Source organism: Aegilops tauschii, chromosome 6, assembly GCF_002575655.3.
Source record: "Aegilops tauschii subsp. strangulata cultivar AL8/78 chromosome 6, Aet v6.0, whole genome shotgun sequence".
In the NCBI taxonomy this organism is placed as follows: domain Eukaryota; kingdom Viridiplantae; phylum Streptophyta; class Magnoliopsida; order Poales; family Poaceae; genus Aegilops; species Aegilops tauschii.
In genome coordinates, this window is record NC_053040.3 from 6788881 (window position 1) to 6816189 (window position 27309).

At 45.6% G+C, this 27309-nt stretch overlaps 1 pseudogene; it reads right to left on the minus strand.

Annotated features, from left to right (window-relative positions):
• Positions 1 to 215: 215 nt before the first annotated feature.
• Positions 216 to 15294, minus strand: LOC141025660 (uncharacterized; annotated as a pseudogene).
• Positions 15295 to 27309: the final 12015 nt, after the last annotated feature.

A 27309-nucleotide genomic window follows, 5' to 3' on the forward strand; every position in this document is an offset into this window, starting at 1 on the left:
TTCTTTGAATGCCTACTCAGTATCAATGTCCCGTCTGGCTTCTCGTCCAATATAAAGGGAATAATAAATATCCCAGAGAAAAAGTTCCAAAACCTAAAGTCTCATGACTGCCACATGATTCTGACACAACTGCTTCCGGTTGCATTGAGGGGGCTTCTACCGGAAAACGTTCGATTAGCCATTGTGAAGCTATGTGCATTCCTCAATGCAATCTCTTAGAAGGTAATTGATCCAGAATCCTACCAAAGTTAAAGAATGATTTGGTGCAATTAACACAAGAATATTCTGCACTCCAAACACCTGGAGTAGTGTGATGACTGGATTACATGTGAACACATCAGGACTTTCGGCAGTTGGTTGCAAACACATCTCATGGGTAACACCACTGTTGGAGATGAGCTGTACTCGTTGGCCAGGACACAATCTTCGAATGTATTGACTTACAAAGGGTTCGAGATAAATGGGAATACATTTTACACGATCGCCCAAGATAAAAAGAGCACCAACCAAAACAGTGGTGTCCGCTTTGATGCAGCAACCAACAGGGGAAAGGACACATATTATGGTTACATATCGGACATATTGGAACTTGACTATGGACATGATTTTAGGGTCCCTTTGTTTCGGTGCAAATGGGTCAATCTGTCAGGAGGTGGGGTACAGGTAGACCCACAGTATGGAATGACAATAGTGGATCCGAACAATCTTGGGTACACAGACGAACCATTCGTCCTAACCAATGATGTGGCGCAGGTTTTCTATGTGAAGGACATGTCTACGAAATCAAGAAAAAGAAAAGATAAGGAAGCCAATACATCATACGATGAGCCAAAGTGCCACATAGTTCTTTTAGGGAAAAGAGACATCATGGTAGTGGAGGGCAAGACAGACATGTCTGAAGATTATGAAAAGTTTCATGAAATTCCCCCCTTCAAAGTGAAGGCTGACCCAAGCACCCTGTTAAACGATGAATATTATCCATTGTTACGACGCAATAAGCAAGGGACACACACGAAGAAAAAGTGAAGACTATCACTGCAGTTACATGTCAAGAAATGAAATGCCTTCTGTAACAGATGAGTTTTCGTCCGAAACCCTGATACTTGGAAAGAGATTGTCCATTTTGTACACGAAGTGCATCCAGTTTTTGCTGTAAGCCTCTCAACTTTTTAGCACATGTTATGTGGGAGAAATGATGATACCATGCCAACTTTCAACCTTTTCAGAGTTCATTTGTATCGCTTTTCAATTTCAGGGTCATTTAGCTCATAAAAATCAGTGAATGCATGAAAAATAGCAAATGAAGTTGGAAAGGATTGAAAATTGATGATGTGGCTTTGAATGGTGCATTTTGAATGCACAAAACGTCTGGAGTTGAAATAAGTTAAAAAAATGAAATGCCTTTATAACAGATGAGTTTTCGCCCGAAACCCTGATACTTCGAAAGAGATTGTCCTTTTTGTACACGAAGTGCATCCAGTTTTTGCCGTAACCCTCTCAACTTTTTAGTACATGCTATGTAGGTGAAATGATGATATCATGCCAACTTTCAACCTTTTCAAAGTTCATCTGTATTGCTTTCCAATTTCAGCGTCATTTAGCTCAAAGAATGAACTAATAGCAAAAAGAATGAATTAAAAAGCTTTTATAAAACTCTAATAACTAACAGAATGAACTAATAGAAAAAATAATAAATTAAAAAGCTTTTATAAAACTCTAATAGAAAAAAGAATAAACTAAAAAGCTTTTATTAAAATCTAATAGCAAAAGAATGAACTAAAAAGAAACATTTAAATATAATATTCTTCAATAGCAAAAATAATCAACTAAAAAGATTCAAAATAATATTATCTAAAATTATCAAAGTATTTATTTGTTAAAAACTTTAATAGTAAAAAGAATTTTCATAAAGTATTTTTTGTTACAAACTTTAATAGAAAACTAAAAAGCTTTTATAAAACTCTAATAACAAAAGGAATCAACTGAAAAGAATCAATAAAAAAGAAAACTTATGCAACTAAAATTATGTAAAATTTATGCAACTAAAAATAACATATGCATAAAATAACATTAAAAATTTAAAAACATAACAAATGCCAAAAAAGGCCCACCTACTTGCCACCACGGCCTGCATACGACTAGAACCCTAGAAATGGGCCAGGGTGCAGGCCCGCAGTGCAAGCAGGTCCAACAGGGCGCCAAATAGGCATGTACTGCCTGCAATTGAGAGGAGCTCGAGAGGGTAGTGGCAGCAGCGCTTATAAACCACTTTGAGCCCCTCTCAACTAGCGAGGTGGGACTAAACTTGTCGATGCGGCAGCACAACCCTTTAGTCCCGATTGGTGGCTCCACCCAGGACGAAAGGCCCCCCTTTCATCCCGGTTTGAGCCACCAATCGGGACTGAAGGGCTCTGCTTCCCACCCTTTCAACTGCTGAAAAGGAGCTTTAGTGGGATCTTTTCGTCTTGAGTCTAAGACGGTTACTAGTCCCTCCTCAAGCTTAATCTCTAGGAGAATAGAGTGGAAGCTGCGCACGCATGCATAACTCATCAATTACATTACTATAACCTCGAGTAATAAGGGAAACCGAATATGCACAAGACAGTAACACTCACTTGAAGTTGTAAGGAAGAGTATTTTATCTTTGTTTTGATTTTGAAGCAACGATTTTAGCAAGTTGGCCTCGGCTTCTTTGGGATCATGTTTAACCGTCCATTCATCTATGAGATTTGTGTTAATGAACCCAATATCATAGATTTGTCTTTTCTTGCATTTGACGATCTTCAATCTGCGTAATATAGTGAGGATAATCATATATACGTGCAATGAAAGAGCTGAGCTATATATAGAGACTTAATTACAGAAGTAGTACCTACAGACAGTAGCAAGTGATGATTATTTTATCGAGGGCCTTTTGATTGAAAAACTGGAAGAACCCCTCAAATGGAACAGACAACAGATCAATTCCATCGAGGTCGTGCTCCTCTTTAAGTCTCTTCGTCAAAATATCCTTCCCAGACTTGCAGGTGTCCATATACCACTTATGGAATCTTTGCATCATCGTTGTTAGATGAGGATGACCAGGTTTGACGAGAGGCTTCCCGTACCGGTATTTGTGTTCGTCCACCTCCATTGTATCAAAATGTGCATCGTCGGGCAGATAATCACCAGGATTGGTACCGGGCACCATCCTCGGATGATTAGCGACGATATCGCTAGACACCTTCAGCGGGGGCCACGATTGGTTCGCCTGTTCGCCGAGCTGGCGAATTTTTTCCCACTTCTTCGTTCTTGTAACCTTTTGTCACTTGAAGTAGTTCCCGACCGGCACGGTTCTTCCACTTCCTTTTTAAGAGCGCGGACATGGTTGTCATCCGGGGGAGCACTACAAAAAATACACTTCCGTGATGATACATGTTTGTCACAGTAGGTCGCGTTTTTTTCATGCATGTACATCCATGACAAATTTATGACATAATCAAGATAGTCATACCTGTGCTGTCGTAGAAGTGTTCCATGACATTACCAAAATTATCATCACGGAAGTGTCCACTTCCATGACGATAAATCGCGCGTCACGGAAGTGCTTTCGTCAAGGGTGACCGACACGTGGCATCCACCGTAACGGAACGCCGTTAAGCTATCGGGTCGGGTTTTGGATCCGATAACCCGTTAACAGCCGCGACCAATGGGGATTTTCCACGTGTAAAATCATCATTGGCTGGAGGAAACACGTGTCGGCTCATCGTTGGGACAGATGTCATCCACTCATTGGATAGAAGGCGCCTATGATACATCGACACGTGGCACGGCCCATCAAGTTTAAATGGGCCGGCCCAACTAAAGGCCCACAAGATTTTGCGGACCATAATGGGCCGGCCCAGCTAAAGGCCCACGAGATTTTGCGGACCATAATGGGCTGGCCCAGCTAAAGGCCCACAAGATTTCGCGGGCCATAATGGGCCGGCCCAGGTAAAGGCCCACAAGATTTTTGTGTGCCATAATGGGTCGGCCCAGGTAAAGGCCCACAAAATTCTTGCGGATCATAATGGGTCGGCCCAGCTAAAGGCCCACGAGATTTCGCCGACACTAATGGGCCGGCCTAGCTGTAGGCCCACAAGATTTTGAGGACCCTAGTAGGCCGGCCCATTAACTGGCTGCCATGTTTTGGGCCAAATGCCGGCCCATATTTGATCCGGTCCATTAATGGCCTGCCACGTTCCGGGCCTAATAATGGCCCATATGAGATCCGGCCGGTTAAAAGCCTCCCACGTTCTGGGCCAAATCACGGCCCAGATCAGGTCGGGCCCTTTAAGAGGCTTTGGCCTCAATTATGGCCCATATCAGATTGGGCCCGTTAACTGGATGCTATGCTTTTGGGCCCACTTGCTAAAGGCCCATTTAGTAATTCGGCCTGATATTAGTTTCGGCCTGTTAAGGGCCCGTTTAACATTTCGGCCATATATTAATTTCGGCCTGTTAAAAGCCCGTCATATAGTTGGGCCTAACTACGGCCCGGTTTGCATCCGGCCTGCTCGCAGCCGATATCTGATTGGGCCAAACAAGGACCGAGACAATTTTGGCCTATTAAAAGCCCGTGATTTGATTCGTACAATCATGGGCCGGGGTCCATTTCGGGCTGCTGCCGGCTCGTGAGCTGTTCGGCACGTTTCAGGCCCAACCTACTTCTCAGCCTCCTAAAAGCCCATTGAGTTTTCTTACGAAAAGAGGGCCGAGGGTTACTCGGCCTATTAAAGGCCCGAATCTATTAGTGGGCTAGTTTGATGAGGCCCATGATGCGGATCATACATCGTGATTGCATGACTGCCTGATTATGTACCGTAATTTTACGGTTTGGCCAGTTTACTGCGAAGACATGATATATATACAGTAAAGTAACTGCAACATCGTGAATAAGAAAAAACCTAGACTATACAATAAAGAAATTACGGCATATTACATCCACTGGGCATCAAAGTTCGCCACTATGATAATAAAGCACAAGCAGACAACAGATTACATACACTAGGCATCAAAGATCGCCACCAGTGCAAATAAACACGCCGACAAAATAATATACAAAACCGACAACACTTCAATAGAGTTCAAGAAAGGTTAGCCCTGCTGGCGAGCTGCAGCGCAAGCACGTGAGCAAGATGATGAGACTGCGCTTGTTCAACACTTATATCTTCCTCACTCTGAAAGATAAACAAGCAGACAGATGACAGGTTTGGCACATAAAAGTATCAGTGCTGACAATTCATCACATTTCTTACTGACGAATAAAGTGACACAGTTTAAAATTGCATTAACACAATATGGTATTGTTCAGGTCAAGACATGGCAGGAAATGACATTGTGAAGGAGTTGGCAGCTTCACGACACCACTGGATTACAGATCAAGAACTCATAAGTATCAATGGTTAGTGTGCTGTCAATTTATCCCATTTCAGATTGGCAAATAAAGAGACGGTTTAAATAATAGTAGAATGATATGACATTGTTCATAGTTAAGACATTGCAGAATATGACATTGTGTTGTAGTGGGTTGGTTCACCACACCACTGGATTACGGATGAAGAACAGAAGCATACATGCACTGCAAAAGAAGATCACTTGCTCTGTATAGTTTAATTTAGATGGTATGAAGAAGGAACTTGGTTGTACAACTGAAAACTTATATTGAGAAGGACAAACTTTTGTTTATGAACTACATAATAAACTTTAAACATGCAATTTGATGCAAACACAAAAAATAAATAGCTGTTGCAGTCATGCCTAACCAAATATACACAACAAAGTTTGAAGGCTTGAGAAGGACAAACTTACATTACTGGTGAAGACAGGCTCTATAAAGCCCTTGTCCATGCTGATGGGGGCGGGGGGGGGGGGGGCAATTCAAGAAGTTTACCACAGAATCTTCTTCATAAGCATTGCCTTTATTCTACATTTTGTTAAGAGTAAATATAGATGTGATAATATACGAAAAATGGAGAATATTTAAGATAAGATGAAGAGTATTGCTACATAACCAAGTAGCTATAAATGTATGTGCAGCGATACAGGCAAAAGGCACAGCCAAGAGCAATGCACAGCTAAACTTCTTCAGTACCAACCTTATGGTAAGAGTAAATATAGATCTGATGTGTAGAAAATGGAGGGCAAAGGAAAATAAGCTGCAGAGTGATGGTACATGAACAACTACCTGTCAATATAAGTACACTGATAAAGGACAGCATGTACTTACAAGAACAATGGAGAGCGAAAAAAATCATTGGCCTTGGATATATGCTACACTAATGTAACCATTCATACAGATCAGATAATTTGGAGCGAACAATTGATAAGCAAGCTATCATGCATACTGCTGTCACATAATGAACAAGGTATGTATGCAAGTACAGTGATACAGGACAACAGGTACTAACAAGAGCAAAGCAGCGGGCAACATATTTGCGATATCCTGTCGTTCTTTGCAAAAAAGATCCGTAAGGCACATGCGGAAAAGTAGAAGTTCAAATTGTCATGTGATTTCATAGACAGTACCTCATCCTGGGAACGAGACCAGTGCATAACAAGGTTTTTCCATTCAATGTCTTCTAAATTTAGCACAGGAGACTTCACTGGAAATTCGTTTATAGACTTGCCATCAAAGTGTGATTTCCTCAAGTAACACCGATACTGCTGCAATGCTTCCTTGAAAAGCACAAGCAAGCTTTGCTCGTCATGACTATCCAGATTGACCCTCGCCTAGTTACAACAATGTAATGTAAATCATTGATGTGTTCGATCAGCAGAAAACAGGAAAATAATAACCATGAATAATAGCACTTACGCGTAAGTTGGATAGGAAGATGTGAAAATGGTGTTTGTCTTCACTATAATCTTTCCATGATGGGAATATATGCACGTAGTCCCTAACAACATTGAAAGCACTGTCTTTTAAAATGAGAATAAATGGAATGGGGTTCCAATCTGCAAGAATTGGCCGTCTCTGCAGTTGGGATAGGTCTTCGGCCGGTGGACTTGCTGTACTTTTTGCTGGAGTGGGATTTTTCTGTGGTACAGCTGGTGCTATGGCAAATGAAATCGGTATACCTTTTGCTAGAGTGCAGGTCCTGTGTGGTGGGGCTAGTGGTGTGGCCAGTGAAGTATGGGTACAGTCTGCTGGAGTCGGTCCTACGTTTAGTGTCACTGGTTGTACAGCCAATATAAGTGGGGCGCTGTCTGATTTCTCCGGCACCACCACGTTTTTCAAGGACTTTGCTGGTGCTCCTTCAGGTTCCGCAATCACCCTCTTCCTTTTTGATGTCTGATGCACAAGAACAACATTTGAGTGGAAAAACATGGTATGATGATAGATGGAATATGTATTGATAATGGATGGGCATGGCATCTTGAGTTATATGATGAGTAAACTAAGCAGATGGCGGTGCAACAAAGTAGAAGAAATGCAAGACAACATATGCAAGATACGCGCAATCAATAAAACCTTGCCAAATTAGAACAGGCACCTTGATGGGTGAACAGGACAGGCCATCTGCCTTTGACTCCTCGAGGTTAGAATAGTCATTAGGATGATATTCTGAACAAGAATCAACAGGTGGGGAGCGTATGAGTTTCATTGCTTCTAGAATGGCACTCAATGCCTTGGTGCTAATTTTGTAAGTCATTGCAGTGTTCCACAATATTCTTCTGATGCACGGATTCTGATATTCACTGTAATTGCGTATAATATCTGAGAACCATGAAAACATAAATAGTTGTGAGATTATCTTTGTAATGCAGATGATATTCTAATATAGGGGCACCCCTGTAAACACTTGTGTGCTATCACTGGATTCTGATGAGAGAGCTCATGTGTGCTGTAATATGGTGCGTGCATTTATATAATCTGGCACAAGTACACAAAAAATAGGCTGCAGAAGTAAGGATAGCTGGCAGATGATAGGTTCATAATATACTATATAGAGAGTTTATTGCCAAACCATGATAACAAGAGCACACAACAAATAGGCAGATCATAGTGTACATAACAGGGGTACACCATAACCACGATATATAAATCGAGAAAGTGGAACTGGCTTGAAAATACGGTGTTGTATTGCCGCTAGTAATTGAAAGCCTATCGATCACGTACAGGCCAGCCCTATCAGCTGTTGACTGCAGATGTCCCTGCGCCCCTTCCTGACAAGGAACATACTGTACGTACTAAATACAGAATAAACAAAGAGGAACATGTTAAAGAACAGAAGAGGAAGCATATTCTTGAGGTTCCGCTTCATTGCATACAATGTTGGTTGCCCACTCATGATGAATCACAGCGCCCGAAGAAATGCAATTCCATGCTGTCTCTCTATATGTGGCAATATTGAACAAGAGTCATTAGGATCATATTCTGAACAAGAATCAACAGGTGGGGAGCGTATGAGTTTCATTGCATCCAGAATGGCATTTAATGCCTTGGTGCCAATTTTGTAAGTCATTGCAGTGTTTAGCTTCAAGAGTGGACTGCTGCTAGTGCGACACAAAGCAGCTACACAGATCATAGTGTAGATATAACGGGGAAAACCGTAAGCATCAGAGTAAAATCAGCAAAGTGGAACTTGCTGGAATATATGTGCTAGTATTGCCGGTACAGCTAGAAAGGCTTCGGATACCAGCTCTCTTCAAGTGAAGGTGCGGTACTGTTAATATCAGTGTTACTCTCAAAGGCGACACAACTCCCCGCATTTCCTTGCTATTCTTATAGGATTCAAGTGGGCAGGTGACTACAAATCCTATTCCTATGTTTACAAGATCATATGAATCAAAGAGGCTCAAAGTGTCCATCACAACCGACCGTATAGACCTCTACACTGCAAAAGGCCCTGCTCATCTTCAGTACAAGGAACATACTGTACCACTATCATACTCCCTCCGTTCCAAAATATAAGTCTTGGTAGAGATTTCCACTATGGATCACATACAGATGTATCCAGATACATTTTAGAGTGTAGATTCACTCATTTTGCTCCATATGTAGTCCATGTTGGAATCTATACAAAGACTTGTATTTAGGAACGGAGAGAGTACATATTAAAGAAGAACGGAAGAGGAACATGGTAAAGAAGAGCAAGCAGATTTTGGATAATAAAATGTTGGTTGCGCAGTGCCCACACATGATGAACCAGAGCGCATTAAGAATGCAACTCCCAGCTGTCTCTCGACCATTTCAGGCGGTTGGATGAAGATCCTACGTCTCCTAACCCATCTTCTTCCTCGTCTCTGATTCTTCCCATACAGAACACCACACGGGCTGCCGGCCGGACCACCAGCCCCCGCCGCCTGTGTTCCTCCGCCACCCCCACCCCCACCCCGCCCCAACCCCCACCCGCGTCGAGTTTTCTTCGTTCGGCGAGGCCCCACAACCACCCGAGCCCTTCGTTCGCACCGGCGAGCTCTGAAAAATCGACTGACCCAATTTTGAAATTTAGTCTACTGTGATTTAACTAGTGTGGAATATAAAAGGGGAAAACCATAAGCATTGGGAGTATAGTGTTGAGCGTGCCATGGCGGATCTGAAGGTGCAAATCGGACAAAGACAACTTCGCAACCAAGACAAGAAATCAGAGTAAAGCAGTGGCGATCTATTTTCTTGCTGGGATAAATAAGTTGAGCAGATACGAAAGAGTACCACCTCTGGTGAGGCGCCGTGTACGCATCTGCTGAGAATTTAACGGTGCTGCGGTAGCGATGGCTGTCGGCAGCGTGGAAGCAGATCTAGGAGGGTAGACGGTGGCGGAGGGGCGCGGTGGACGAGACGGTCATAGGAGCGGCGCCGGCAAGGTGGACGACGGCGGGGATGAAGCGAGGGGACGGGATGCAAGGATCCCGGTCCGAAGCCGTGGATGAGAGAGGTCGATCTCTTGTAATGGACGGCGGCGTCGGGGTATCAGCTCCGGCATGGTGGGGGAGGACGGCGGTGGATGGGGTGGCGGACGGCGGCGGGCGGGGGAGGGTGGGGTGGAGAGGGTGTTTTGGCGCCCACGGAGTACGAATGGGGAAAATGAAGGTAGAGAGGAAGGGGGGAACCATGTATTCAGGGCGCGCTTGTCTCAAATGCGAGGAAATTTACAAACTTAGCCCCCGTTTCAAATTTCTACTACATCACAGCAACATTAGTCGGTTGGGGATAGGACGGTAATCTCGCATACACCGAATATTTGCCGACGAGAGTTTGTTTTTGGCGCCCATCGTGTATGAATATGAATCGGGGAGGGAGTCGATTTCGGCCGAGGACACACTGTGTTTTGGCGCCCACCGTGTATGAATCCGGGTGAGAGGCGGTTACGTCACGTTTGGGTGAAATTACAAACCTACCCCTATCGAAACCTATAGAAATCCAGCAGATAGGCTTTGCGTGGCAGGGATAGGCAGTAGTGATTTCCATCTCGCAGATTTTGGTTTCGGGCGGTTACTGCGACTTTCCCCGCTTCGTTCAAATTTTGCAGAGTGCACGTTTACCGTGCCAACTCAATTCGAATCCCGTTTGTATTCTATTTTTTTTTCAGGCGGGATCCATTTTCAATTGGAATTACATTCTATATACATCATTTTTATGTATACTTTCAAAAGCACAACAAAGAATTCTGCTCCTTTATATGTATAATATGATTTACAAATACAACGATCTCGAAATCTTAAGGTTGAATTCGAATTTTTTTAACCAAATTATGTTCTACTAAAATGTATGGATCAGTAATATCTACATATTAAATAACATAGATGTGCGTGAATTCATATGAGTATGCATGTTTGATAGATCAATTTTGGTTCGAGTATGGATTACATGTATCATCATCTCGAATTCAAATATTTGAATCCCTTTTTTGTTCACTCCTTTCGCCCATCTGTCTCGCATGCATGCTCCTTCAGGTAGCTATCACTCTCTTTTCTCCAGCTCACCCGCACGCTCACTTCATGTTTCTCCTATCCTCGCAAACATGGTCTCTCGACGTCTCCCTTGAGAAGTGTCACACTCTCCCTATCATTATACATTACACGGTTTTCATTATCTCTCACGTCTCTACTGTTCTCTGGTATCACTCGGTACCTAAGCTTTCTTTTTCACCGCCACACACACAGTCTCCACTCGTCTTTCACTTTGTCTTTCTCTCTATGGGATTCTCTCACACACCCTATATGTCTCTACATATGACTCATACCACTAAAATTACTCTCTCTCTCTCTCTCTCTCTCTCTCTCTCCTGTAGACACAACATTTGTTGCGGTCTCCTTTTCGTCTCCATCCCAGACTGACATTATTCATTTGTTTACCGACCAGACAACCCCGACTACCGTCTCCTCTCTCTCTCTCACAGACACACACACACACAACTCCTGCTTCCACTCCCCTTCGCGACTACCGTCTCTCTCTCACACACACAAAACTCTCGCTTTCGCACCCCGACTCGTATTTCTCTCACAAACATTTATCGACTAGCTAGCCTCTAGATAGGTTTATACACCCGCACACTCGTGCTTCCACCATCGCATACATGTCTCGCTCCCGCTCCTTGTATCTATGTAGATTATTCTTCCCTTCTTGAGACACGCCCTCTCGATCATGCACACACACACTATCGCCACATTTTAAGCTGATACCTATCGCACACACACTCCTTGTGTCTTTGTCACACATGCACTCCGTCCTCCTCCACTCTCCCTCTGTCTCACACACACATGGGCTTTTTGCAACAACTAGCAAGATGCCCATGCGTTGCACGGAACATCAAGATGCATTTGTATGAGTAGTTTATCTTGTGGGGGAAAAGGATGAACGAGGGAAGGCCTTATTTGCAAATGTGGAGAGGGGCGTGGGTATCTTTTTGCAAAATTGCCATAGTTTCCTTCCTATCCGTCAGATATAGATCGGACGGCCTATATTGCAGGATGACAGGCACACGATCATCACCGACAATGCTTTTTATAAGAGTAGGGATAAAAAATAGAGTTGGTGATGATGGTGGGCCTGCCATCCCGCAATGTAGGTCGTCCGATTTATATCTGACGGATAGGAAGGAAAATATGGCAATTTACCCGCACTCTTCACCACATTTGCAGATAAGGCCTTCCCTCGTTCATCCTTTTCTCCCACAAGATCTTGATGTTCTGTGCAACGCACGGGCATCTTGCTAGTAAGAGTAGAAATTAGACATATACCACTTCTCGAATCTTGAAACGAACAACATTCCTCCCTTATCTCATCAAAAACGCCAAAGGAATATATTTTGAGTGAAACATAACATATTTTTAGTGATATACGTATTTCAAAACTAGACTTTTTTTCTATCAAATCGGAGAATATGTATTAATCTACTTTGATCGTGTGGCAACGCATTGGCACATTGCTAGTAGTTATTATAATTTTTTGGACACCAGACAAACGGTGGAGTACATATACGAAGAGAAGAGGCGGACGCACGCAGTCGGCCTCTCGCTGTCTCGCACACATGAGTATTACGTAAAGGCGACGTTAACAAATAAACCCTAAAACCCTAGGTGCACGATTGCTGCATTCGCGGGTACCGGGTACGTGGTGGAGCACCTTTGTAGGAATAGTCAGCTTGCGTGATAATTTGATCCGTAGGAGTTGATGGTCGGGACCACAGGTGAACGACTTGGAGCGCGGTGGCTCGCCAGTTGCCACAGATCGAGTAGCCACGTTTAAAATATCATTTTTAGCGGGGTTAAGAGTTCCGATTTTCAATGGCGCGTTATAAGTAGTAAGTAGTTTTTAGAACGATTGGTATGGAGCGAAAATGGAATTCATAGTACTACGTACCTCCTTGACGTATGGTTGCATGTTTTTTTGCGATGGAGGTTGTATGGGTTTATGTTGCGAGATGTTGAACCTGGTAGTTCTAGGGCAAATACTATGGTTTAGATTTAGATGCTGGTTTTCAGTAATGAAAATCGGAAGGGGAAACCCTTCTTTGATTAAAAAAAACTACTACCTCCATTCTCGTTTACTAGTCCCCATCGTACTTTGGGTCAAAGTTTGTCCATGAATTTTACTTGTAAAATGTGAATGGAAAACGAGATTTTGTTATACCCAAACAAAAAAGGACTGGAGGGAGTGATGGCTCTGACACGGACGCGACCTCTCATAGCGCAGGCATTGAACCGGCGCGCCGACCAAGAGGGCCGCACTCGCTGCAGGCCCGGCTGAGCACGCCTCCTCGCCGCGTGCAACCAGCTTAAGACTGCCCCACCTGCCTTCATTGAATCCGCGCGTGTGCCAGCAACACGTCCTTCCGCGAGCCGGCAAGCATTTTAGACCACAAAAAATGACTAAAATATAATTAATTTACGCATGGTCTTGACTTGTTGTGCTCGCACTGGTAGCAGGAACTAGTAGAGGATTTTCTTTATTTATAACTCTCCTCACATTTTTTGGCTTTGAAGTGAATCATGGTTGTGGACATTATGTATGAATGTGAAGATATCTGTGAACATGAGTTTGATGTGGAAGTTGAACTTGGAATGTCGGGCTTGCGCGTGAACTATACCATGTCCAATGCTTCGTCTGTTCTTGTTTGGAAAGTAATTGCTGTTATTACATGACCCAAAAAAACATTTTGTGCCACATCAGTAGATGCACGGACATCACAACAGGCATGCTGACTGGATAAACATTTGAACCTAGCTATTATGAAGGAAATTTTGTATTGACAACAGTTTTAGATAGCAGGAGACGCCTAGCCTGCTCTGCCTCTGCTAGCTTATTTCTGGCTTCTTCCATCTCTTCTTTGGCTTGGGTGAAGAGAGCATCTGATTGCTCTTTTCGCTTCTTCAGGAACTCAACTACATTCTCAAGGGCTGCTGCACGCTTTCTTTCAGCCTTTACTAATGCCACGAGGACACGAACAGCTGACGACTCCACCTGGCTTGTGTGTAATCCAGCATCATCTGGGAATTTGCACCTTGTGTCTAATCCAACATCATTAGGGAAATGGCACCTTGTGTGTAATCCAACCTCATTTTGGAAACATGATCTCGAGGTTGACCATACTTCCCTCCTCGCAGGAACTGCATCCTGACATGAAGTTACTTCTTTTTTAGATCAATACTCAGAGCAACCTAGATCCATTTAGTAGAAGAAGATAAACAGAACTCGGAGAAGTGAATTCAAAAGGAAAATAAAAATAAAAACAGACTACAAGGTGAGAACACCCACTTCCTACATCAAGCTAAAAACGAAAGCATTAGGACGATTAAGACTCTTCTTATTACACATCGAAGAACACCACGCTTAAGAGAAACAGAAACTACAACATATACACATCGAAGAACACGAGGCTACACGAAAGTAATTGAAAGGGTGTTACTTACCAAAGCTTGTTTTACAGGTTCGGTGCAGCTCTTCTTTAACTTGCCACGCTCCTTGAAGATGTCCCGAATATCCCGTGTTTGGTCTTCATTGCTCCTCTGCATGTTCGCGCTCGTGGTTTTAAAATCTCAACATGGCAAGAAAAATATACTACTAGTAATACTCGCGCATCTTGTGGGCAACATTAAAGCACTCGTCTGCCATGTTAGAGCATCTCCAACAGAATCGCAACACGCGGCGCTTTAAAAAAGCGTTTACAGTGCTGAGATCGAGAAGTAGATACTAGAGAGTAGAGGATAGTTCTCAGCATAGATAGATAAAAAAAAGATAATTCAACTACTCCTCGTCGTCTGACTCCTCCTCGGTGATGTCCTCCTCCGACGTCTGACTGTAGGCGTGAAGATACCGATAGTCGTCGGATTCCCAGGCGACGCTGCTCCTAGCCTCATGTTGAATTGAGCGTCCGCTTTTCGCCTACGCTTGTCCTCGCGATAGGCGGCTCGCTCCGCCCTCCTCTTATCCCTCTGCGCCCTCCTTTGCGCGTAGAACTCGCGCTCGTTGATGATGTCCTACGGGAAGTGTTGGCGCCACAGCGCCATGGCTTCCTCGTCCATCTCGGCGATGCCGAGACGGTGCTCCCGCCTCCGGTTGTCGCGACGATCCTCGTCGGTGCTAAGCCGCGGCAGAGGCGCGAGCTCCTGCGCCCGCTCCCACGTCGGCACGTTGGGGAAGTTCAATGTTCTATGAGGCCACCGGAGGCGCCACACCGCCGCGTCGTACGCGCGGGCGGCCTCGTTGGCGGTGTCGAAATTGCCGAGGCCGAGGCGCATCCCGCGGAACCGGATCTCGGCGGAGAAGCCGCCGGAGGGGCGCGCGCGGACGCCGCGGTATCCCCAAATTTCCCGGCGACGCGGCGGCATGGTGGCGCGGCGGCGGCGAGGCGAAAAAGAGCGAGGAGAGAGCGGTGGTGAGGCACAGAGCGTGGAGAGAGCGGTGGCAAGGCACAGAGCGGTGGGAGGGCGTTGGATTTTATAAAGCGCGCCGGACGCCGCGCGCCAAAACTAGCGCACGCCCGGCCGCTTTTTCCCGCGCGCGCGCGATCCTTTCCCGACGTCTCTGCTATCTCTACTCTCTTCTCTACTGTTATATTTATTTTATATTTAATATTTAATATTTATCTCTACTTCCTTTACTGTCTACTTTTTTTTTTCTCTATACTTTTTTTTCTTGCAATATAGGCCGTCTGATTTATATCTGACAGATAGGAAGGAAACAAATGGGAATTTTGCAAAAAGATACCCATACCCCTCTCCAGATTTGCAAATAAGGCCTTCCCTCGTTCATCGTTTTCTCCCAAAGATAAACTACTCATACAAATGCATCTTGATGCGTGCAACGCATGGGCATCTTGCTAGTTCTAAAAACCTTTCCATCATTTGCCACACTACTGGTTGCAGATGAAAAACCTACCCAAGCACAGCGCGATATAGGAGCGACGCACAATTACAAGCTGATATTCTGTTGGACAATGGAGGCTATAACCAATTATTTTTACGGGAACAATAGCACCCAGGAAATTTGAAGGGTAGGTATGAACAAAATTGGAACTGCACGTGTACTGCTAAGTGATTCAATACACACATTACCAATCGAGGAGGAGAACGATCGTCGTGGCGGCCTCTGCGAGTCATGGTCGGCAATGGGAGTCAGTTCATTGTCCACGACGGTGGTACTTCTGCGCTTGGCGTCGGCTTCCGGGAAGCAGATCCGAGACCGTGGAAGACGATGCTGGGGAAGAGGCTCCGTGTACGACGACGATGGTGGACCAGCTCCAGTGCGGCGTACGAGGTCGTCGATGAGGGAGATGCGCTGCGGTGGACGAGGGCGTCGATGTAAAGGGGAGGAGCACGAAGGCTGCGGTGCCGTGGAGAAGTCTATTTTGTGGTGGGGATAGAAAATGGGGAGTATTCAGGTGTACTACTCTGGGTGCCGGGGTGGGGTTGGCTGGGTAGGGTGAACCTGAAGTTATGAAAACAGCCCCCTACCAAGCGTCATCCGTAGGCCTGTTCCGAAGGCTATGATGAATCAGGGTCGCGGGAGATTTTCCCGCTGATCTCAAAATTTTGTGACACTCGACTCCCCGTGTGGCGTGTTGAGTGATTCGGCTAAGCAACTAGCGAGTAGTAGTAGTAAACTCTGCATATTAGGTTTGACCGAAGTCAAACTTCCTAAAGTTTGACCAAGTTTATAGAAAAATGTAAACATTTACCATAACAAATATGTATGATGTGAAAGTACATTCAATAATGAATCTAATGGTATTTATTTGTTATTGTATATGTTAATATTTTTTGTTATAAGCTTTCTGAGAGATTACAAAACTTGACTTTGACCAATGCTAATACGCGGACTTAAATAAAAACAGAGGGAGTACACATTTGTTTTCTTAGTTTGTAGTGAACTAATCATTTGTTGAAATTGTGAAATAAATATATTAGGCTATTGACTTCGAATGTAACGGTCTATACAATTCAATAGTTACAATCATTGTCGAATCCCAAGATGTATACAAGGTCTATAGTACTTCACAACATGCTCAAACTCACATAATCCCAGTCAAATGAGAATCTAAATGCATTTCATAGTTATTACTTTGTAGGATGCAACAAAAACAACCATAACTCTACATCAGCCATTATAGAAGCAACATTTTGACATATCCCAATGTGTGAATGAAACGTGCAGAGAGAGCTTTTGAAGATGGAGCAGATAGGGCAGGAAAGATTGTATGTATGTGGACGAGAGAGTAGGAGACAAACCTAACGAGACAGAGAGAGAGATAGAGAGAGAAAGAGAGAGGAAGAAGTTAGGTCTGTGAGAAAGATGGATACATGTAATATACATGAGATGCGTGTGCATTTGGATTCTGTATACGTGGAAGGAGAAGAGACAACATGTTTGATGAGAGAGCTGGAAAAACATGGACGAGAGGGGAAGGATCTCGTGGGTTGAGGGATTGACAATTTTGTGCGGGGGAGAGAGGGATTGGTAATTTTGTGCGAGAGAGAGAGAGAGGGTGGGGGGAGGAGTCAGTCAGCCGTCATCACATCACCCTGCTTCCAAATGACCCCACATTCTCTAGCGCAGTGTGGTCGCCGTCTTCGATCTGCTCGATGCCCTCTTTGAAGATTGAGGTGTTGTGCATGTTGGGGTGCATAGAAGCACAAGCGAGAGTGGTCGCCGTATAACCTTGGATGGGGATGAATTGTGTGCTCGGGGGAGTGTGTGTGTGTGTGTGTGTTGTGTTGCGTGTGTCTGTGTGTGTGTGTGTCAGATATTGAGAGAAAACAAACCTAAGGAGAGAAATGGGTATTCACGAAGAGATTGTGCGGGCCTTGAGGTGGGCAGGGGCCGGGTGAGGGTGTCAAAATGTACGCGTTGATGCATGTGTTGCATGCGACCGTGCTCGGGACGGACGAATCGAGAGAGATGGTTGTTGTGTTACGGATGCTCCTCTCCCTGTCTCTCTCTCTCTCTCCCTCTCTCTCTCTCTCTCACACACACAAGTAAACTAGAAGACCGTTCTCTCATGTATACACAACGTATCGGCATCTGTCTATGTCTCACTCATGCATGATCATTTGCACATTCACACCTCTCTATGTCTGTATCACACGCACACCGTCTCCATATTGCCCTTCGGCCACAACATACATATGGACACATACACACGTTCTCTCTCAGTCACACACACAAAATCAGTATTAAAAAAAACTAGGGCGCACCTAAAACGTCCAAATCCAAATAAACACGAACTGGAGCTAAATTCAAATATATGGAAATATTGCAGCGTCAAGAACTTTCATAGGAAAAAAAAGTTGAGTAATATTCGAGGATTGTTTTCACACACAAAAAGGTTCGGTGGATGTCCTTCGAGCGCGACACGGTGACGCACCATTCGATCGACCGCGCGGCCTCGGTTAACGCGCTTGCACAGGATTCCGTATCATGGCTGTGGTACTAACTAATAAAAGCGCTACCTAAGTCTAATGTTTACGTGTACTAGTACGGTTTTCTTTTAAGTTTGACCAACCTTATATATAAAACTAAAGTAAGCTCCCACACGCGCATTCATCAATATGCCGCCGCCGCCGTTGCGCATGCCGGCGCCCGCCTGCTCCAGCCAACAATTTCTCACCCATCACCGCCGTGTCGCCGCCATCCCTGTGCCATGAAGCCGAAGGCTCGCCCGCTCACGTCGTCTACAGTCCCTCCTCGCGATGCCGCCGCGCTGCCAAGCACGCTAGCAGCTGGTGGAGCCGCGTCTATGCACGCAGCGTACGAAGAGGAGGACGAGCGCGTGCTCCAGCACGCCGGCGAGTACGAACTAGCGTGTCATTGTCGTCTCCGCCCGTGCGGAGGAGGCGCGCATGGTGGCTGTCGCGGCGGAAGCCGGCCGCGTGCGCGTCGAGCCCGCAAACCGGGTGCGGACGCGGAATCTACCTTCGAGACCTTGAATGCCACGTGGATCCTGCAATCTGAAGGAGCAATTTGGGCCAGTCGACTCATGTGAGCCGTTTGATGCAACATGGATGGCTAGAAGGGCTTCTTCCACCTCTTCTGCCGTCTTCTTCCTTCGCTCCGTCGAACTTCTTTCACAAATCGACTGACCCAAATTATAATAATATTAAGTACAGTAGGAACACGAAGATACGAGCAGTAGTACCAACTGCAAGAAGAACAGTAGTAAGACATAGTACTAGTACTACTGTACGTACTAAAGAGTTCAAATAACGAGAAAAAACATAAATATAGTTCTGCTGGGGCCTCAGCACAACACACCCTTGAAAATAAACTAAGCAACTAGTCCGCTTGACACTGCAGTAGAACCAGCATGAGCGACGGCACTGCCACCTACTCGGAGTCCGAGTCCACGTCCTCGACTTCGTCCTCGTCCCTCTTCCTCTTCGCCGACGCTTCTTTTCTTGAACCGGACACTGGGCTCTGCTTCTTCATCCAACCCTTGTAGATATTTAAACAAAGGTAGGCATCCATTGCTGCGTACAGGATGTGATCTTCATCTAATGTCTTTGACTCCCATGCATGATGAAACTCGTGATGAGGTTTCTTCAGTTTAGCGTATGAAGGATCAATCATGGCTGCTGCCAGGGTCATCATTGAAGGTTGAGAGGAGGACACCAGGCTTGCCTTCTAGAGATCGAAGGGCTGGCCTACAACGAGACCTATCCGACGCAGGACATCCCTGTCGTTCTTAAAGCCTACAGTAACGAATTTCACTCTTTTGTCCTTGAGGAAGTTCTTAAAATCCTGGCACTCAACGTCGGCATGGCATATGTGGTAGACCAAGCAAACGTTATGTACGCAAACCTGGATCACGGCGGGCTTCTTCCTCTCTTCGTCCTTTAGATCCTTCTCTCGTCCGAGGACTGTGGTGTACTCAACATCTAGCCCAGCGACCCACTCATCCGTTGAACTGTTGAACATGCGTAGGAAGCGAGCAAGCAATGCTTTCACCGTCTCGGATCCACGTGTGTAGATGATGATGAACTGATTGCCGGTGATGGCTTAACCTGGTACTCAGCGGCGACCATGGAGATTTGGGAGGCCATGGATTTTGGAGGAGGGTTAGGAGAAGTTGAACTGTTGTACCCCGCAAAAAAAATGGGAGCGAACTAATGTGAAAGGACGGGACAACTAGGAGCGAACTTTTGTAAGGTAGAAGACAGGGACGAGTAGGGCATGCGAACGGCGTGGGGTTGCTGGCTTGCCCGGTGGATAAACGGCTGCAAGCCCCCAAAGAGTTCTCGAGAACTATGTGGGACCCACTAGATGTCATGTCTACTAGACCCATATCGTAGGCCTGACGGTATAGCTTCTGCCTGTTCGCACGCCATGCTGGCGCGTGGATGTAACTTCACTTAATTCCGTCAAACATCGCGCCTCCCACGACCTTCGCCTCCCTCGCGCGGTCGCACCCTTTGAGACTTTGACCGGCTATAAATGAGCAATTTTTTTTGCCTTTTTTAGACCAGCAAATTTTTTTCCTCTCCGCATGCATGATACTCCCTCTGGTCCTTTTTACTCCCGTCAACCGTTTGCAAAGTGTTTGACCAAATTTATACTTTTTTTGAACACCACCTTATATTAATTAACCAGCCACACCAGTACACTCATTCGATACAATATTCACCACACAGGGCGGTACATTATTTACAAGAATACGAAATCTATTGTCAAAGCTATACTTAGCGATTAAGTGTGCCACCTTATTGGCCGAACAGCTAATCTTTGACAATTGAAGATTGTTGATCAACTTTGAGATGCTCAACGCTTTCATCTTCAGGTCACGCATAGCAGACCTGTCATAGTCCCCCGATGCAAGAGATGGTACCATAAAAGCGCAATCAGTCTCTAAAATTACAGGATTATGAAGAGAAATACCTATGTAGAGACCGGCAATGCAAGACCTAAGGCCCGCTTCCTCCACGCTTTGACAGGCATCAATGAAATCCCATGACCAAATTTATACTAAAAATATCAATATCTACAATACTGATTATAATGAGTATAAGAACTACGTTTTATAATGAGTGTAAAAATATTGATTTGACATTGTGAATGTTGACACATTTTTCTATAAGTCTGGTGAACGTAGAGGTACATTGACTTCAGACAAAACTTAAATGCACAATGCAGACTAGTTCCTCCGTCCAGGTGCGTGCCATGTCCTATCTTGTCATCACAACAAGGTTAGCTATTAGGCTGGCCATAGTGGGGGTAACATAAGTAGTATCATGCACTTGGGACTCGCAAACATGCTAATGTGGTAGGCAATTAAAGAAGAGAGAGATGGTTATAGTAACATAGGTAGATACCGTAACATAATAAATGTGATGCTACTATGTGTCATGCATGGCAATAAATGAGACCACCTATGATACTAATCTATGATACTATGCACTATAGAGGTAGTAACATAGACTAGTAACATATGCATGTTTCTAGTCTAAGTTACTCCCCACTATGACCAGCCTTAGAGTACCACTACCTCCCTTCTAGTTTAAAGGGCTCGATTCAAAAATTTCACCTACTCTTAGCAAGATAGTAGAGGTGGTGCAATAGTTTTTGAAGTCTGCAAAAGTACTCAACTAGTGCTGTCGTTCTTCACAAAAAAATGTGTTTACCAATGCATGCATGAACACTAGTTACTCTAACCCCCCTCTCTTCTTTAATTCTTTGCCACATCAGCATGTTTGCTATTCCCGTGTGCATGATACCAGCTAAGATACCACCATTATGGCCAGCCTTAATCATCGCATGCAATAATTTAGTGCACCTTGAAATATGAACATGTGTGGGGCGTGTATGTTTTTAATGACTTGAGACTATACCTGGCCCGGCATGCAGGATGACTTATTATGCACCGTTCCCCATACCTGCAGGAAGCCCGTTCGTCTCCAAATCTTTTCCTCTCCATCTGTGGAAACAATATGCCTGCCAAACTCTCCTTCTCCCTCCGGCGGTCCCACCACTCCATCCCGTGTGAAAAAATCTGCATGCATGACTCTCCTCCCCCCACGCTCGTCCAATCCGTTGTGACCAGCAATATTTCCACCCCTTCGCTCCCCCGTAATTTACTCCAACAAATATGCCCACGTAGCTGTTACTTAACTGCAGGTGCATTGGGTCACTGACATATGTGCCCAACAGGGGTCTGGCCCACATGTCAGTGACGCAACTGGACCTGCAGTTAAGTCAGTGCAGCTCAGTCCATATCTTACGTAGGTGTGCCATTGCTCGCTATAAATACTGCGCCTCCCACGACATCGCTATCTCCTCCCCCTCACGTTCACGTTCATCACAATCTCCTCCCCCTCCCTCTCACGTCGACCACCATGGCATCGCCCCTCCCAAGCCCTAGGAGCCCCTCGCTGCACCGCGCGGACGGTCACGCGTCGCCGTTCCGTTCCTCACCGCCACTAGTCGAGGAGGACGCATCGGTGTTCCGCTCCTCGCCGCTACGTGACGCGTTGCTGTTCCGTTCCTCGCCGCCACTAGTTGAGGAGGATGCGTCGGCTTTCCGCTCCTCGCCGCGAGGCGACGCGTCGCCGTTCCGTTCCTCGCCGCCACTAGTCGAGGAGGACGCATCGGCGTTCCGCTCCTCGCCACGACGCGTCGAGGTGGACGCGTCGGCATTACCAATCTCGCCAGCACGCGCGCCGGAGGACACGTCGGCTCCCCGCTACGAGGAGAACGCCGCGCCGCCCGCCGAGCCCCCCAGCCTTGAGGAGCTTTGGAAAGAAATGGATGTCGCCTTGTGGGAGACTTTGCCTCCAGCAGAGCGCGCCAAAATAGAGGCGGAGAAGAAGGCCGAGGAAGAGAAGCGCACCACGGAACAAGCTGCCTGGGAGGCCTATGTGACGTCCGAGAGAGTCAGGCAATTGGCTCTTTGGTAAAAGGCTCGTGCGAGGGCCGTGAGGGCGGCGGAGGACGCCCGTGCCGACGCCCTGAGTGCAGTCGGGCCCAAGCGCCTCATCTACACTTGGTGGTACGTGGACCGGGTGCACGCTTCCAGCGAGGAGGAGTACCTGTTGGCGCCGGATCACCACACCGGTGAGATCGCGCTCGCCCGCCGGCAAGCCGCCAATCAGCACCTCGCGAGTTGCGAGGCTGAGGAAGAGGTGTTGTGTCGGCGCGCTGGGAAACGGCCGCGCACCAGGGCACTCGTGGCGCGCCGCAAGCGCTCCTGCGAGCGCCGTGGCTTTTAGGAGGAGTATAATTTTTGTTTCGTAAGGCGATCTCATTAGTTTTGGGACGCAAATGATAAATCCCGAACGTTCAGGAATTTTTAGCGTCCTTAATTAAGTATGTAAAAAGGAAAGTTTGGAAACCTTGTGTATTCATACGCATTTTGCAAGTACGTGCATATAGCACAAACTTTACTATATACTATCGCACTACACGTCTCTCTCGATATATGCTTGCAGACTGTGCTACTCCCTCCATCCAGGTCAATAAGTCATCTTTGGTTGTGCACCGTGACCAAGAAGGAGGGAAGACTTATACACCTAGACGGAGGGAGTACTACTATTACTTATGTACGTGCAAATGCACGTTTTAACATTACGATGCGGTTTTTGTAAAAGTAGAAAAACAACACTAGTCAAGCTTGTGAAACGATTCAATGCAAAACAAATGCAAAAATGCTCGTTTGATTGTTTACTTTTAGCTTCCTTCTCTGTGGTTATTTCTCTGTCATACTTTGTACGGAGTATCTCACTGGTTGGAAAGGCATGCAAATTCCCAAACCGCTTCCTAGACCCTGGATCGAATTTTTTGCCTAACAAGTTGTGCCGTGCAATTGGAATTCCAACTTGAGTACTACTACTAGTAGGAGTACCAGGGGCCAGTTCTTTTAGGCTTCTAGATTAGTAATCCCATAACTACTACCTCCGTCCTGGTTTATTGGTCCCCATTGTAATCTGTGTCAAATTTTGATCATAAATTTAACTAATGAAATGTTAGTGCATGTCACATGCACTAATATTTTATCAGTTAAATCTTTGGTCAAAATTTAGCACAAATTACAATGGTGAGGAATAAACCAGGACGGAAGTACTACTAGTAGTAGTTTAGAAGCCCAAATAAATGAGTGAGGCGCCTTAATGTTACTCTCCACTGTGACTAGTCTTATGGGAAAAGCTGGGGAAGCCGCCAAAAGAACTGGCCCTAGGAGTAGTAGCTAGGGATACTAGGAGTAGTAGCTAGGGATCGAGTGTGCGAGATGAACCGGAGAAAGTAAATGCAGAGAGATGAAATGCAAAAAAGACGGAGGGATGTGATGGTTGCTTGTCCATTTATTTTACCAGGCCACTTATTACTAGGAGTGGTTGGGTTTTGTGATATGACGGCTTTACTGCCGCGCCACGAGCGGGGCGAGACTCCCGTGCAGCGCCGCCCTCTACACTAGTACTACATCGGTCGTGGTTTATCCCCCGTTGAATTTGACTGAAGATTTAACTGACAAAATGTTAGTGCATGTCAACAAAAAACAATATCGTTGGATTCGTATTTGAACATAGTTTTCAATGATATAATTTTAGGTGACATGCATCATCATTTATCGTACTATGTATAATGTTAGTTCAATTTTTGGTCGTACTAATCTATAGTAAGGTGCCCGTGCGTTGCACGGAAGAGTGAAATGCATTGATCGGGGAGTTGTTTATTTTGTCAAAGGATGTGGGGGTCATCTCATGTGTAAAGGGTATCGATAGGTTTGTTCGGATATTATTTCATCTCTAGAGCTCACAAACATCCGGGTGAAATAGATAAAAAAGTATCTTTTGCGAACAAAAGCGTTCAACTATTCAACCTGCATCCAAAACTTGTGAAGAAATAACTCTTATTGTGCTTTGCAAGAAATGATCTTCAAGAATTAGTTTTTGAGTATCCATTGTTATACATGTTGGCTACAAATGACATGGCACTTTCTTATAGTCAACAGTTGGCTATACTATAGTATTAACCATGCCCTTATACACCTAGACGGAGGGATTAAATCAGGATGACTTGGAAGGGGGCAGAGGATATGTAAGAAATGGTTCATCATAAGTCTTTCACCAGTACTGTAGTAAAAATTCATACATGTGAGATTCTAGACTAAACCATAAATAGATACACTTTTATTCATGCGCGATACTCCAATAGAGCAAGATCATGCATGGAAGTCTCCACATGCTTAGACAGCGGATTACATTGAGCGAAGACTAATGATCAACATTTAACTTGATAATGCAGATGTCCAGGTGAACCTCCTTGGAGTCCCCGTGCACATTGTTGGGGGTCAAATAATACCGTGCGTCTTCCATGTCCACATCGGTGGGAAGGTCCCAGCTCGGCAGAGTCCAAGTCAGCTTGACGTAGCCAGTGTCACCGCCCACGTACCTCCGAGGGGTAGTAATAGTGAGCACGCACCCGTACATCGGCCTCGTGTCAGTGTCACCGTCAGCGCCCCTGATGCAAACTACAGAGATGGGGCGGCGGCCTGCGCGGGCCTCGCCGGTGCCCAGGATCAGGAGGAAGACGCTGCCGTCCTCCTCAGAGACTAGCAGGCGGCGGTGATCCTCCAGCGACTCCGGCACGGTGAACGGGTAGCACGTCTCGTACTTGATGTTCTTCGCCAAGGGCTAGTAGTGATCGTCGCACGCCTGCGTCAGGTGATGCACGATGTCCGCAGGCGAGCCCCAAAACGGCACTGGGCACTCATAGCAGTAGACGAAGGGCTCCTTGGAGGCATCGACCAGGCCGTCCATGAAACGAGAGTGGCTGTAGGGGACGTTCCGCCAGTTGAATATATGAGAAAGTTACTACGAGATTTAGTACGAATAAGCACAAAATAAATCATGACGGCTATAACAGAGATTAAACTAATCATGCGGACTAGCATAGTAGATGAACAGATCGAATCTAGGACACAGACTAGAAACATGAATTCTACCACGATTTTGAACAGGAAGGACAGAAACACATACGGTGCAACGGGAGCAGCACCATTGGTGTTGAGGTTGTCGCCCATGTCGTTGAGGAAGAGGTTGCCGAGGTCGGGGAAGAAGTCGTCGGAGGTGAAGTCGTCGCTGCTAGCAGTCGCGAGAGTGCGCTCCCCAAATTTCAACAGCGCCCGCCGAATGGAACTCAGGAGGGAGTCGCCGTAGGGGACGTTGCGGCCGCCGAATGGAGCGCAGGAGTAGCCCACAAAGCAGTAGATGGTGCTCCTCCCTAGTCTCTATTCTTATCTCTATCTCTACTACTCTTCTTTGTTTTTTATAATATACTAGTTGTAGTTGTCAAATCGAATAGTACTGCGCCGTCCACAGCACGCCCGGCTGAACACGCCTCCTCGCCTCCATCAAACCCCTCCGTTAAACCCGCATGCAAACCGAGAAACCTACTCTAGCCCGCGGGAGGAAATTTGTCGGTTGCAGTTGGAGAATAATAGTCACATCCAATCCATTTGAGTTAATTGCGTGTATGATTCTTCCTCTATAAAAAGTTAATTGCATCCTTAATCTTGTATTCTAAGTACTCTGTGGGTTCCACTGTCAGTACAGTGTACATGACTTGCAGGCTGGCTACAGATTCGTACATAAATTTAAAAAGAAACAAATCCATCCTTAATCCTGTATTCTAAGTACTCTGTGGGTTCCACTGCCAGTACAGTAGCAAAAGAAGTAGTATATATTCAAAAAATATAAAAAGCTAAAATTTAGGACAGAATTCGAACTCAGGTCATCGGGCTACGAGCATCCGGCCCGGACCAGTACACTAGGAGGCTGGTAAGTAGCCTTGGTACACGCTCTCTGTTTGTCGGACTGAATTATCCGATTAACCAAGAGATAACCGACGACAAGGATCATGATGGCAGCGCGGTTTCGTTCATCAGGCAAAACTGTGTGTACACAGCGTACCATGCGTCTCTGCATGCACCATACCCTGATATGTGCCGCCACGCTCTGCAGCCCAAAGTAGGAGAGAGGGTCGCAAGTATCAGACTTCGACCTGCTTGCTGGATTTTCCCCCGTCAGGCACCTATCTGGTTCAAGCCGTCAGCCAATCTCCACAGCTTAATAAATAGTAACATCTAACTGAGCCAGTTAGTTAGATGCGTACACTTGGTGTAGTAGGATCTTTATTTAGTTTGATGCATACACTTGTTCTTTTTTGGTAGCCCTTTTGTAATAATGGCTGATATTTGGTTTGGAAGAGAGAGCTGCGTCTTCACTCTTCTGGCCTGCTTACTGCTTCTGTTGCACCCCCAGCCCTGGTTGTTGCTGCTGCTGTTTTCAATGTACAATCAGTAGTATATTTCGTCTGTTGGTTGAATAAATGTGTTGTTAGAACGACAAACACAATGT